Here is a 16,458-nt window from a genome sequence, read left to right as displayed (position 1 = left end):
GACCATTAGTATCTCCATTAGGTTTCTAAATTTTCAGCACTTCATCAAGTTCTTTTGAGCTTTTCTTTAATTTCTCCTTGTGTTGATTTGTACTAGCCAACTCATTTTATAAGAAATCTTTCTGTCTCATGAGTTCAGTTTTATCATGCTCCAAGTGAATCATATATGTCTTCAACATATCATTTTCATGACTGAGTCTTAGATTTTCATTTCCAGCATCATTGATTCTGCTAGTCAAGTCATCTTCATTCTTCTTTCGATCTTCAATGTCTTTACAAAACCTCATTGTCATATCTTGCATCTCATTCCTCAAGGTCATGTTTTCTTTCTTCATCTTGCTTACAAGATCATTAAGAGTTTCTTTTTCATCATCATCACTCTGTGTCTTCTCATGAAGTTCTCTTCTTTTATTCCTAGCAATAGTGAGATTTTCTGGAAGTCCTTGAATGATTTCCTGTGCAGCCTTCAAATCATCTTCAAGTTTCATATTTTTCAACTTTTCTGCATCACAATCTACAAGAGTTGTTTCCAAGTGCTTTCTCAGGTTTTCCATCTGTACCGGTGTCAGAATCTTCCTCAAGCTGTTAGGCTTTTGAAAATAGAGGACCAAGCTCTGATACCAATTGTTAGGATTCCCAAAGATACTGAGAGGGGGGGGGTAAATCAATATCTTGTCGGTTAACAGATTTTCTTATCTTATTAAACAAATTGTATTCTGAAACAGTGTACCAATAAACCAGAAATAATGCAATAAATAAGATCAATAACCACAAGATAGAAAGCACACCATAACACAATATTTTTAATGAGGAAACCCGATGTGGGAAAAACCTCAGTGGGATTTGTGACCCACAATATTCACTCACTAGCCAATAAATGAATATTACTTACAATAGGAGTCTACACATGCAGGAAGGCCAACTGCCTAAATCTCACTACTTAATTACAAAAGGGAAGTCTCATTGAATTACAAAATGGATTATGTAAATCCAATATCATGTACTGCTTCAATTCAACATCTATTATGCTAGGTTTAGTACCGGTTTAAGCTCATACAACTTCCATAAACCTTATTCCAAAATCTGCCTATCACATTCCATACTTACACAAATGAGCCTACAAGATCTCATACTTATATGAGTCCTATTACATTTCACCTTGTCAGCTTACAAAAATATTTTACAATTAAATACAAAATCTAATAAAAAAAAATCATATCAGCTGGGGTGCCGGTAATCATCTTTGTCACTGCCACTATTGGTGCCATAGGATTGTAAGGTTGCCATCAATGACAATACCTTCAATAACCTACAATTTCTCATTGGAGTGTGCATTTGCCAACACATTTTCCCTAATAACATCTACTAGATACATGAATACAATATCTTATACAATAATGAGCGTAGCTCTCAAATACAATTACATATACATGTCTAATGAATCATGATCAATAAGATGCTATGCATATCCATCCATGAGTTGAAGAGATAAGAGATCCACATCCACACAAAGCATCCAAGAAAAGAATCCATTGAAGAACATCCCAATGGAGGAAAGGAACCAACCACCCAACCATGTGGAACCAAAGGAACCACCTCCATGCTAGGATATGACACAAGATCCCACACACTCTAGATCTAAGCTAACACCTAACAACCAAAGAGGAAAAAAATCTAACACAAACCAAGGAAAACATACCAAACAACCAAAAGAACTCTAGAGGCGACTCAACAACAAGACATAAGGAACTAGTACCAACATGTAGGGAAAGAGTCTCATCACATATTATCACATAGACTACAAATGTGGAACTGTCTCAACCTTTGAGGAAATCAATGCAGTATAGTTTACCTAGTTACCTGATCTACCACCTCACTCTAGTGTCCAATCGATTAGATGGGAATTACAAAACACACTTATTATCTTGCTTAGATGAGTTACTCTACTCAACCCACCTAATATTAATTATTATGTTATCACTTATTAATTACAATGGAAAACCTCCAATGAGCTATCCAAATGGTCTAGACCTCGACTCTATTACACAAGAATCCTAGCATTCCATACCTCATGACCTCGACAGACTCACAGAAGCCCAATCCCCCCAATCATGCATGTAGGCCTTAACAATAGAAATAATCAACCAATAAAAACCATAAAATACAATCTAGCTAACCAAGATAAAGTATCATCAATTCACAAGGACCTAACAGTATATATCATATAAGTCATGTTAGGATAACCAATGAACAACTAAGAGGGGGGAGTGAATTAGTCATTAATAGATTATAACATTTAATCCACTTAATAACCTTTAACTGATTAAGTACCGGTAAAGAAGAAATAGATATCGGTAAACAATACAACTTAACAATTAAACATATAATCAATGGAAAGCAACCATACCACATAACACCATGATTTGTATGTGGAAAACCTGGAAAGGGAAAAACCACGGTGGGAAGCTTGCCCATAGTCAGATGATACTTCTGCAAAAAGTATGTGATACGATGAGGGGATTGCACATGCAAGAGGGCACACTTCCTAGAGCGTACTACTCATTAAAAAAGAGTCTCACTGACTACAGAGAGGCTACAACCATCTCATGATAAATGGATAACAATCCAATAGAGTGAACTATCAAAAATAGCATCTACCATGCCTGATTACAGTCCTGGTTAAGCTCAATACCGGAGGCCTTTGACCTCTTCCTTAATCCCAATTTGATCACCTATGATCGACCAAATCTCCTTCGCATATGATATTGCATTTCAAGACCATGACTTCTTATTCCATTTCCATGCCACACATGTTGCGATCTACAATTAGATCTTACATCATTTTATATAAACCCTAAGGCCTAAACCAATTAGGTCAACTACCTAAAGGATATTATAATAAGATCATTACATAAATCCATATTACAATGATGTGCCATGTCAGCTTAAGACAAAAAAAACAATAATAAATCCATAGATCATCTCACAACATCCCAATAACATGAAGAGTACACGTTAACATGATACTGGTCCATAACCTAGATAGGTACGAGACCTATTTTGGGTCCACCATGCCAAAACAATGTATTCAAGTAGGTGAAGCATGAACAAAGAACATCTTCAGCATCCTAAAATCCATCAAGAAGCTACACCAACACCAGCTATGCATCCTATGAAGGATCCTCAGTGAAAGCTTTGTCGGTAAAGCCTTAAACTAGTGTTGGTAAGGGTTTACTAGAGTGTATGATAGCATCCGATTACCAAACTAATACCAACTAACCAAGACATACTCCAGAAGAACGTACCACATGTAACCAATCACATTCCATAGATCCAAACATGTCGGAAGTGTCCAATAGATAGTCTCTTCTGCCGATAACACTTGATCTTCTACCGATAACCAAAACCTATCTATCGATAACCAACCATAATAGCTAGTGTTGACATCAATGACAAAACATCAATGCAACACATAATCAATTCATCCAATAATGCCAACAATCTCCCCCTTTGGCATTGATGGCAACACTAGATGTGAAAAACATCTAAGTCCCAAGAAATTGCAAACAAGTCTCCCCTTGTGGAAGACAACCAACAATCTCCTGAATATCAATAACTCTCCCCCTAATGTATATAACACCTTTTCTTATTTTTCACACCAATATCTCTCCCCCTTTGACATCAATGCCAAAAATCTAACAAAAATATCAAAGCAATAATGTAAACCTCTGAATCTCAAGGCTGACTACTCCCCCTGAGTAGTAGCACCACTCATCAGTGCCAAAATAAATAATATCTTTGATAATGCATGTCAAACTAATGACAAACTACATCAGTCAAGTCTCTTCCAGAGGGGTAGAAACCCCTAGCCTATCTCTCAAATACTCAAATTATTCCTTAGACAATGGTTTAGTGAATATATCTGCAATCTATTCTTTAGTGTTCACATAAAATAATTTGACTTCCTTTGCTTCTACCTTGTCCTTCAAAAAATTATACTTTATTGATATATGCTTAGTCTTAGAGTGAAATACTGGATTTTTAGACATGTCAATAGCTATAGAGTCATCACAATAGAGAACTACTAGTTCATTACAATTTACCCTAATATCCTTCAACATTTGCTTCATCCACAATAGTTGTGTGCAATTAGTTGTTGCTGCAACATACTCAGCTTTTGTAGTAGATAAATAAACGCATGACTGTTTTGTTGATCCATGAAACTAGTTTCTTTCCAAGAAAGAAATCTCCACCAGAAGTGATCTTCTTGTCATCAGTATCTCCTACCCAATCTGAGTCAATATATGCACATAAAGTGAAGTCATCATTTTTAGAATACCATAAACCATATTATGTTGTTCCTTGCAAATACCAGAATATCCTCTTTGCTGCACATTCATGATTTTCTTTAGGATTACTTTGATATATTGAAATAATACTTATTGCATTCATAATATATGGTCTAGTCCGAGTTAAATATAATAGACCATCAATCATAGAATTATACCTTGTCGGATTTACCAGTGTAGAAGTATCCTTGATAGATAATTTCTCACTTGTCACCATAGGAGTACTTACCGGTTTGGAATTATCCACACCAAAATTCTTCAACCATTCCCTCAGATACTTAGTTTGATAGATAAAAATGCCTTTGTTAGTTTGAGTAATCTACAAACCTAAGAAAAATTTCATCTCACCAATCATGGATATTTCAAATTCATTCTTCATATTGTTAGCAAATTCCATGCACAATTTATCTTCTCCTCCAAAAGTGATATCATCAACAAATACTTCAATAATCATAATATCATTATTAGTGATCTTATAATATAAATTACTATCAGCGCTGCCTTTAGTAAAACCAAGCTTCAAAAGATATTTATTCAATCTTGCATACCAAGCTCTAGGAGCATGTTTCAATCCATATAAAGCTTTGTTCAATTTGTGACCCATATCTTCATCATCTGCCAGTGAAAATCCATTAGGTTGCTCAATGTATACTTCTTCTTCAAGTTCACCATTCAAAAATGCACATTTAACATCCATTTGATAAACCTTATAGCTCTTATAAGCTGCATAGGCAAGAAATAGTCTAACAGCTTCAATTCTAGCTATAGGTGAAAATTTCTCACCATAATCAATTCCTTTCATTTGAGAATATCCTTTACAAACCAATATAGCCTTGTTTCTTACAACTTAACCATCCTCATTCAATTTATTCCTAAAAACCCATTTAGTTCCAATAACATTCTTATTTATAGGTTGGGAAACTAAAGTCCAAGTTTCATTCTTTTCTATCTGATCTAATTCATCTTCCATAGCCTTTAACCAATGTTCATCCTTACAAGCTTCAATAACAGATGCCGGTTCAACTTAAGAAATAATACATACCTCTTCATTTGTAAGTCTTCTTCTTGTCATAGCTCCCTTGTTCCTGTCTCCAATTATTTGATCTTTTGAATGATTTAATCTTACATACCTTGGCACCTTTTGAATTTCAGGTTCATTGCTCTGATCATCAGTTAGAGTTGAATTTTCTGATTGTGTTGGTGTAAGTGTCTTAGTTTCCTATACTGGTTGAGGCATTGCCAGTTTAGTTATGATCATTTCCACTTTCGGTTCACTATCATATGATATAGAATGATTTATGTACTGCTCATCCACTTTCACATTAGTACTCTCCACAACTCTCTACAATCTTTTGTTATAACATCTATATGCTTTTCTTTGAATTGAATAACTAAGAAATATCCCTTCATCACATCTAGGATCAAACTTTCCAATTGAATCATCTCTTTTGATATAGTATTTACTTCCAAAAATTCTGAAATATTTAACAGTAGGTCTATGTCCAAACCATAATTCATAAGGGGTCTTACCGGTTTCACCTTTGATGTGAACTCTATTGAATGTATAGACTGCTATACTCATTGCTTCTCTCCAGTAGATATGAGGCAATTTGGCTTCCATCATCATAGAAATTTATGCATCCAAAATGGCTATGTTCTTTCTTTCCACTACTCCATTCTACTGAGGAGTCCGAGGTGTAGATAACTGTCTCCTAATTCCATTTGTCTCACAATAACTATTAAATTCATTTGAAGTGAACTCACTACCATGATCTGATCTTAGACATTTGATTTTCAATCCAGTTTTTGTTTCAACCTTTGCTCTAAAATCTTGAATTTCTCAAAAGCTTTAGACTTCTCCTTAAGAAAAGTTACCCACATCATCCTAGAATAGTCATCAATAATCAACATGAAATACCTATAAACTTGAAAGCTTCTAGTCCTTGCTGGACCACATAAGCTAGTGTGAATCAAATCAAGTACATCATTAGATTTCTCATGTATACTCTTAAAAATAACTTCTAACTTGCTTTCCCAATTGATATTCCTTACATACCAGATTATGAGACTTCATAATCTTAGGTATATCTCTAACTACCTTAATTGAACTGATCTTAACAATACAATCAAAATTAACATGACACAATCTCTTATGCCATAACCAACTCTCATCAATATGAGAAATCAAACATGTCTTATTACTAGTGTTCAAGTGAAAGATATTAACTCTAATCTAAATACCAGTTCAATCTCCAAACCGGTCTTGTTAATTATTTTGCATTTTCTATCTTTAAAATGAAGTTGGAAACCCTTGTCCACTAATTGACCAACACTCAAAAGTTCATACTTTAAACCTTCTACATAATAGACATTATCAGTATTATGCTTGCCATCCAAAGAAATAGTGCCTCTACCTTTGATCATATGTGCTTTGTAATCTCCAAATATGACTTGATCGCCATTGTATTCTTCCAGGGATAGAAATTTCCCTTTATCTCCAATCATATGATGTGAGAATCCACTATCAATTACCCATTCATCCTTATCTTCAACTTTTTTTGTAAAGACCTTTTCTTCATTTATGATAGCTAGTTCTGGTTCATCTTCCTTTAAAGCATAGAACACCAATTTGCTTTCCATTATCAGATCCACTAGCAGAGTCTTTTGTCGGTTCATCTCCAGAGTCATCAGTTACTCCTTCATCATCTTCTATGTAGTATTGTTTATTTTTATTGAATATATATCTATTCTGGTTAGGCTTAAGTGATTTCTTAACTCTTTCCTCAAACCTTGCATTTCTTTCAGGACATCTAGATGCAAAATGACCAATCTTATTACATGAAAAACATTTAAAAGGTGCTTTTCCTTCATTCTTAATTCCTGTTGGACCTTTAGGTATGCTTCTATAAAATAAGGCTTCAAGTTGCTTAAATTCTTCATCTTTTTTCCTCATGTCTTCCAATCACTTTTGCCGGTAGATGATGGTTATGATGCATGAAAAGCAGGTTCACACTTTACAGCTCCAGAAGATCCAAATTCTTCAAGCTCAAAAGAAGATAATTTCTCAATTAGAATGTCTCTATTAACTGAAGAGTTAGCCATTGTTCTCAACTCATTAATTATAGTTTCCTTCATCTTGTAAGTTGGTGGAAGGGCTCTCAAGACTTTGGAAACTATTTCATCTTCACTAAAAAATCCTCCACAACATTGAATTCCCATAACAATCTCATTTACTCTTTCCATAAACACAACAATTGTTTCATTATCTTCCATCTTAAAGTTTTCATATCTTACCTGGTAACCATCAAGTTTAGCAATTTTGATAGTAGGATCACCTTCATTCATAGTTTTAAATTTGTCCCACATAACCTTTGTCGATGATTTATTAGTTAATCCCATGATCTGTTGATCAGTAAGTGCACACAAGAGGGCTTCTCTAGCTTTGCAATCATTCTCAATATTCTTATCCAAGTCTGCAGGAGTGGGATTTCCAAATGTCGGATCATAAGGTGTTTATCCTTTCTCAATGATCTCCAAAATATATTTTCGAAGACATCTAAGATGAGTCTCCATTTGAATTTTCCATATCCAATAATTTGTTCCATCAAGCTTAGGGATTTCTCTTCTGAAAATAGTTGTCGATGGATTAGAAGTGTTAGCTACCATAGGATCTACCTCAAGCGATTAAGCTTCTGCAAAAGAGGACCAAAGATCTGTTACCAATTGTTAGGATAACTAGTGAACAACTGAGAGTGGGGGGGTGGGTGAATCAGTTGTTAAAAGATTATAAAATTTAATACACTTAATAACCTTTAACTGATTAAGTATCAGTAAAGCAAAAATAGATACCAGTAAATACTACAACTTAATAATTAAATAGATAATCAATGCAAAGCAACCATACCACATAACACCATGATTTGTACATGGAAAAACCAAAAAAGGGAAAAAATGTGGTGGGAAGCCTACCCACAGTCAAAGGATACTTCTGTAGAAAGTATGTGATACAATGAGGGGCCTACACATGCAGGAAGGTACACTACCTAGAACATACTACTCATTAAAAAAGAGTCTCACTAACTATTGAGAGGCTACAACCATCTCAGGATAAATGGACAACAATCCAATAGAGTGAACTGCCAGAAATAACATATACCATACCTGATTACAGTCCCAATTAAGCTCAATACCAGAGGCCTTTGACCTCTTCCTTAATCCCAATTTGATCACCTATGATTGACAAAATCTCCTTCGCATATGATATCAATTTTAAGACCACAACTTCTTATTCCATTTCCGTGCTACACATGCTATGATCTACAATGAGATCTTACATTATTTTATACAAACCCTAAGGCCTAAACCAATTAGGTCGGCCACCTAAAAGATATTACAATAAAATCATTACCTAAATCCATATTACAATGATATGCCATTTCGTCTTAAGAAAAAAACAACAATAATAAATCCATATATCATCTCAAAACATCCTGGTAATGTGTAGAGTACACGTTAACATGATACTGGTCCATAACCTAGATAAGTGCCAGACCTTTTCTGGGTCCACCATGCCAAAGCAATGTCTTCATGAAGTTGAAGCATGATCAAAGAACATCTTCAGAATCCTGAAATCCATCTAGAAGTTGCACCAACATTAATTATGCATCTTGTCAAGATTCCTTAGTGAAAGCTCTATTGGTAAAGCCTTAAACTAGTGCCAGTAAGGGTTTACCAAAGTGTATGCTAGCATCTGATTACCAAGTCAATACCAAGTGACCAAGACATGCTCCAAAAGCACGTAGCACATGTAACCAATCACATTTAATAGATCCAAACATGTCAGAAGTGTCCAACAGATAGTCTCTTCTACCGGTAACACTCGATCTTCTACCGATAACCAAAACCTATCTACCAGTAACCAACCATAACAGCTAGTGTTGACATCAATGACAAAACATCAATGCAACACATAATCAATTCATCCAATAATTCCAACAAGTCACATAGATCATCTATACACCTAAAAATGGTCTGAAGATAATTAATTAAATACATAGTTATTTAATTAATAACCCTTCTCAATTAATTGAATTCATAAATAATTTGATTAATTTCCCCATTCATATACTTATAAATAAATCTAAAGATTTATTAATTAAGTTCATTTCAATAATCCCCTTTGATTAATTAATCTAAATTAATTAATCCTCCCCCATTTAAATCAATTCTTCTAATCTTGTAATTAAATTTAACAAATTGAATTTTATTGAGATTAATTACCCTTTTCCTATAATTTGAATTTCTAAATTCAAATATGAGCACATGGTTCCTAACTTCTAACCACCTAACCTAACATTCCCCTAACCTAACCCATTCTATCTAATCATGGGTTTAGCTAATCCTATCCTATCTTGCACATCCTAACCTCTTTTATCCTAACATCTTATGGGTTGGATATTCTCCCCTTGGGACACATGACACTTTCGCCACATGTCTTCTCCCTTGAAAACTTTCCCTCTCATGAGCAAGGTTCGTTGATGCTTGTCACCATAGAGATGGCATGTGTCCCTTCCTCCAACCTCTTCTCCAACTTCCTCAATATTAGCCCTTGATATTTTCAGATCGAATCTGGACAATTGATTCCTACCACCTCAGCTTTGGCCTTGGAACTCCTATAAATACCCCTCATTTTGGAGCAATAAAGATCCCTTGCATCCTATATTTTAGCATCATTACTATAGGCATTTTTATCTCAATCATCTAGTATAATTAGCATTTTAGATTAATCATCCATACAATCATGCTTCTCATATCATTTTAGATTAATCTAGCTTAATTTGCTTAATGTAATGCCTCACCAAGAACCCTAAAGGAAATCAACACAACTAGGCAACTAAAGGGTGAATTTTTATTTTTTTTAAAGATTAAGTGCATTAATTATAATAATTGCACGTCTAATAACACAACAGAAGTCTAAAACATGATTTCCTAAGGGTTACCAACGAGGATAATTTGCAGATTATATTAACACCATGGTTAATCCAATTGTTTATCTAATTAGGAAAATTAAATGCTTAAATTAAAACATACTCATATATCTAATTTCCATAATGAAAGAATCAAAGTATTCTAATGCATTTATTTTTCCATAGATTATTTATACAAGAGATTAAAGCAACTGAATTAACATACATTCCATTGATATAATATTACAATATCCATAAATACATGGCTTCCAAAAATACCACAAAATACAAAAGTTACAATTCCAAAGATACATAAATGTTTGTTACAATGACCACAAGGTCTCAACTAAACAATGATCATGAACATGAGCTAGTACAAGAGTCACGATCCAAGGAACACCAACAAAGCTAATCCTCGCATGAAGGTATGAACATAGATATCCAATGGGAAGTGGCACTACCACCTGACCCTATGATCCCAAAGTGGAACCACCCCACCGTGTTGGGAAATAGCAGAAGACCCTCAAGCAAGCAAAACAAGACAAGTACAATAGGATAACATGACTCCACAAATCGCATGTGACTCAACTCATAAACACTAGTGACTTTAAGGAGAGAGTGTCATCGCATGGCTTGAGGTGGTTACCCTATGTAGGCCTCCATAGGTCCCGACCCCCATCTTGGGTTATCCTAGTAACCTCTCCCAACCTCTAGCTCCATATAATCATCATGCGGACCCTACCAATCCTTTCATGAAGATAGGGTGGTAGGTTTGCCATTCTAGGCCTTCTCACCACATCCTAAGCCTATACAAGCACTCAACCATGTGCGAGGCACATTATCTTATTTTAATATTTTAGCTACCCACCCCCTAAACAATTATTAGGTTATCACTTCTTAACTAACTTTTGAGGGGTTATCCTACCATCCTCTTTGGGCACAGCCCCCACTCGAAAGCCACTCTCTCTCATAGGGAACTAACAAGAATATTTTCTCTCTATGAGAACACTATGGCGAAACTGATAGCCATAACTAATCTTGACCAAATTATAGGTGAAAGGTACACTATCAATAAACTAGGATTGACCACAGGGAATAGGACACACTATGGCTCACATCGATAGGTTTACACAACAACATCTAACCAAGGGATATATCCATAAATGAAATGACAACAACTCAACCAAAATTGCAATGAATTAATGCTTGACTGAAAATATCATTAACACTAAGACTCTAAGACAGGCAATCTTTTCTTTAAACAACCAAAAGCATAAATAACTTGCAATTACAGTTATTTTAGAAAATAAAATAATACACTCTATCATAAAGGAAATTCCAAGTGGCCATTTGTACAAAAGATAAATTTATCACATTGAAATAATCTCCCCTAGTCATATGTTTAAGAACAATATCCAAATATTCCAATTAAAAAGGTTTCCATATCCTAGATTTTATACCAAATTAGAATATATATAATAATATAATATAATTACATGGGTATATATATTCTTCAAATATAAACCATGTAATTAAATCATATTTAAAATATATATACTACAAAGAATATTTAATTTTCAATAATAAGAATTCGCATACTGAATTCAAAGATTTTCTTTCCAAAAATAACATCTACACATTAAAAGAAACTTTAACTTTCAGTTTCCAATATTTAAAATTTACAAGAAATCATATTTTAACCCAAAGCAAATTGAAAAAAAATGCTTTTAAATAGAATCTATGTTTATATACCCATAAATATATATATATATATATATATATATATAATTGTTTTTTGTTTATTAAAAAATTAAAAAAAATATAAGGTAGCTACAGGCTACCGCAAGGTAGTTGCTACCATATGGTAGCAGATATGGTAGCATGTGCTACCTGTAGTAGCACTACTACCATATGGTAGTAGTCACTACCTTACGGTAGCGCTGCTACCATACTATAGCAGCCACTACCCTTGGGTAGCGTTGCTACCTTTGTGTAGCAGGCTTCACCTCCCCACAACACGCAAAACCAAAAATCTGCCTCCCCATAGCACACAAAACCAAAAATAATAATTAAACTAATTCCCCATATAATTAATTAAAACAAATTCCCCATAAATTTTAATAAACCAATAAATTTAATTAAATTTATTACCATAGTAAACTAAGTAATTTACACAGAGATGCACAAATATTGAAAGAACAACCATAACAAATAACATAGATAATCAAATCTTTGGATAAATCTCTGAGATTGTACATGGAAGAGAAAAACTCCATCACAGTGCAAAATATCGAAACAAATACCAAAAAAAGAGGACATTTTCTCTGGCAAATCCCATTTCTCCCAAAACTTGCAACTTTTATGCACAGTAAAACAATCTTGGCAAAATTTTGCCAGAATAACCTTTCCAAATTCCTCAAAAAATTTTAAATCTACAAACACCCATGGAAATAACTTCTTTCCAAAAACTAAAAAAATAAATTTCAAGAAAGGATTTTAGCCGAGAACAGGAAATCACCAGAAAGGGGTTTTAGATTTGAAAATTTATTTTTAACACACAAAGACTGAATTTTTTCAATAACTTTCATAGTATTCATTCCAAAACTACTGCACACATTCTAAAAATCTATTTTTTTTTAACACACACATCATTCAGAATGAGGGAAGAAATAAAATATTTTCTTTAAAAACAACCAGAAGAGGCCACCCAACCTATATAGCTTTCCTAGAAGAACTTTGTTGGAGAGATTCTACCCTTCAACAAGCTTCCAATCTTGAAGTCCGAACCTCCTTCCTGATGACTCCAAAATCTTCACCTTTTCAAGGACAAGAAATCCAGAAAATTTCAAAAATTCCTTTCATGCAGAGCCACCTCCTTCCTGTGAAGCCCCCAAAAGAAAAAGATATATTTCCTTTAACCTAACTTTTAGGTTGCACATATTTTTCCCAAAAATCCCTAATATTTAATTTTAGTAATAAAAAGGAATTTTATTTTCTTTTCTAATTCCCACCAAAAGGATAAATTAAAATGCAATTAGCAAAAATCATAATCCTTTCTTTTTTTTTCTTTTCTTTTCTCATGCTAAATAATTGATTTCCTTAAAAAGAAATTAAAGTAGTATTTTAATTCTAATTTATTCTTCTTTTTTTAAAAAAAAATTCTAGGAAACAATAAATGAAATTAATCTAATTTTTTTTTCACTAACATTTAAATAAGATATATTTCTAAAATAATGCAACTTGCAACTTAATTTAATAACTTCTTTTAATTAATTTTTTTTATTAAATTAGCTTTGCAATTTTTCAGTGATATGGGTGACAGCCGACGATTAGGGGTTTGGGCAGATGAAACATGGGATGATCCACCTCATACCCCGCAGTGGGTTTTTACCAAGGGTAAGTGGGAGGACAAGGCAATTCCACCTTTGAAGCTAGTACATAGTCGATGGTTTAGGCCGGTGTCTCGATACTTTCAGGGGTTTTTTAAAAATCACCAACACTTTCCTCCTAGGCAACTTCCTGTGACTAATTACACTCGATGCTCAGATTTTTATGAGCTAGGGCAGCGACAGTGGAGTTCAAGGTTAAAATGGGGGTCTTCTCATGGTAAGAATCGATCATTTGCATAGGTGGTTGGCTCTCAAGAGGTGGCGAAAGAAGCTAGCGTTTCTATTATGGTACCTAGCAAAACAGGTAATAATACGATGGAGGCTAGGGTTTCAGTTCTTGCGACTCAAGCGATCGGTTAGGTGGTTGGATCTCAAGATTTGGAGAAAGAAGCTAGGGCTTCTGGAATGGTATCTGGCAAAATGCGTAATAATGTGATGGAGGCTAGGGTTTCAGTTTCAGTGACTCAAGTGCTCGGTAAGGTAAATTCAAAACCAAATGACGCTAGCCCCATAAAGGATAAGGTATGTGATTCTAATGATCCTCCATCGCAAGTTTGGGTACGGATTCCATGCATTGATCTCCTCAAATATTATGTTGATAAAAAGGCTTTTTCCCTTCATTTGAATGCTATTATTGGGGAACTCTGGGGGGATCAGATCTGTTTGTCCAAAATTTTTACTAAATTATAGAAATGTTGGGCAGATATTCATTACTTTCAGCTCCTTTCATCAAATTCTTTTATTATTGTTTTCGAGTCTCCTATGTTTCAGGATAGGGTTTTGGTTTCTCCTTGTCACTGGTTTGAAAAACACTTTCTTTCAGTTATTGCTTGGAAGCCTTTCTTTGTTCCTGCTTGGTCAAATAATAAATTTGCTCCCTTTTGGTTTGGACTTCCTAAACTTCCCTTTGAATTCATGGATCCTGATGTTCTACAACAAATTGGCAATTCCTTTGGTACTTTTGTCACATCCAACTTGGATTTTGTGGACGGGGAGGTTCTGGTCAAAATCTATGTTTTACTCAATCCTGAGACTGTACATCCCCGTACTTGTAATATCAAGTCTCACGAGGGGATTTGGCATCAAAATATAGAGAAACTGGATTTTGAGCTTTTGAAATCTTCCCTTATTTTAGATGCCCCGCTATTTAAGGATTTTAAGAAGACTCAGTAGGTGTTAGGTCCAATAGATGTTAATGCTAACACTGTTACAATCTCAGTAGTTTATTGATAGTAATGGGAAAAATTTAAATAAGGATGATGCTACTTTTTAGTTGAATTTTAATCAGGTTATTGTTTCTCCTTCCATGACTAAATCAATAAAAATGACTAAGCCAATTTCAAACTTTACTAAGAAGGATTCTAGGAATATTTTAAATTCTTTGGGTGCTATTTATAATTCTATAAAGAATGTTCTCTCTCCTTTCGAATTAGTAGCATTAGACACTTCTAAAATAGGTAATTTTGGTAAGGTTTCTCAAGTAGAGATTCCATCTAACAATACCTTAATTGCTCAAATCAAACTTTTAGCTTCCAATACTTCTGGTCTCAGCCCAAAAACTCTAGACAAGGAATTAAATCTAGGTTTTAATGAGTTACTTGAAGTAGTGGTGCCAAATATAGAGTTAGTACATCAGGTGAATGAGCTTCTTGATAATCATGCCCCCGAAGGTGGGATGGAGGCAACGAATAGGGTTATTTGTGCTATTGATAACGATTTAGGTGAAATTAAGTCTTCCCTTCTTGTTGTTACAACTGCAAATCCTTTTGAGATTTTGGCTACTAAATATTTAGGTATGACTGATAAACTGACTATTTCTTCCCCATTATAGAATGTTAAAGACTTACCAATTGTGCAAACCTCTTTGGTTTTGTCCCCTACTTTTGGTTCTCCTAGAAGAGGTAGGCCTCCTAAAAATGTTCAGACTAAATTAGAGATTGCTGCTGGGATACAGAGGACTCTGTCCCTTTCCCCCGGAGTTGGTAAGGGGAATAAATCACTCTCCTTAGGTAATCAGAAAAAGGGTAAGCTACATTTGTCTAGTCCTCCAGTGACTAGGTCTAGGACTGTTAAGAGGAATTTGCAGAAGTGCTATGAAGATAGCACTAAATCTCTGGCTATTGAGAAGAGGGGAGTTTCAACCTCCCCTCGAGCTCAATGAAGCTTATTTCTTGGAATGTTAGGGGCTTAAGTGCCCCTAACAAGAGATGCTTGATTAAGTCCTAGCTGGATTTAATCAAGTGTGATTTGGTTATGCTATAGGAAACAAAATTGTCTAAAGAGTCTGCTGATGTGCTCTTTTCAACCTAGAAAAAGTGGAATTCTCTATCCTGTTTTTCTTGTGGTGTTTCTAGAGGCTTAGTGTTACTATGGAATTCTTATAACGTTGAGGTGAAATTGGTCTTCTCAGTAGTACATTAGATGTTGTTCTTGGTTACCAGTAAAATTTCTAGGGTTAAGATTTGGCTATTCAATATTTATCCTCCTTCTGGGATTCAGGGAAAAAAGATGTTATGGAGGGACTTGAGTAGGGTGGCTTCTCCTCTAAGACAAGGGTCCCTTATTTTTTTGGAGGAGATTTTAATGCTATATTGGATCCTAGTGAAAAAAGTGGAGGGATTTTTCCAAATAAAAGAATCATGGAGGATTTTGGGAATTTAATCCTCCACATGGGTCTTTTTGATTGCCAATCCCAAAATGGGATTTTTACATGGACAAATATGAGAAGGGATTTCTCACACATAGAAAAAAGATT

This window comes from Cryptomeria japonica, chromosome 6, assembly GCF_030272615.1.
Source record: "Cryptomeria japonica chromosome 6, Sugi_1.0, whole genome shotgun sequence".
Classification (NCBI taxonomy): Eukaryota; Viridiplantae; Streptophyta; class Pinopsida; order Cupressales; family Cupressaceae; genus Cryptomeria; species Cryptomeria japonica.
Note: the sequence above shows the minus strand (reverse complement) of the source record.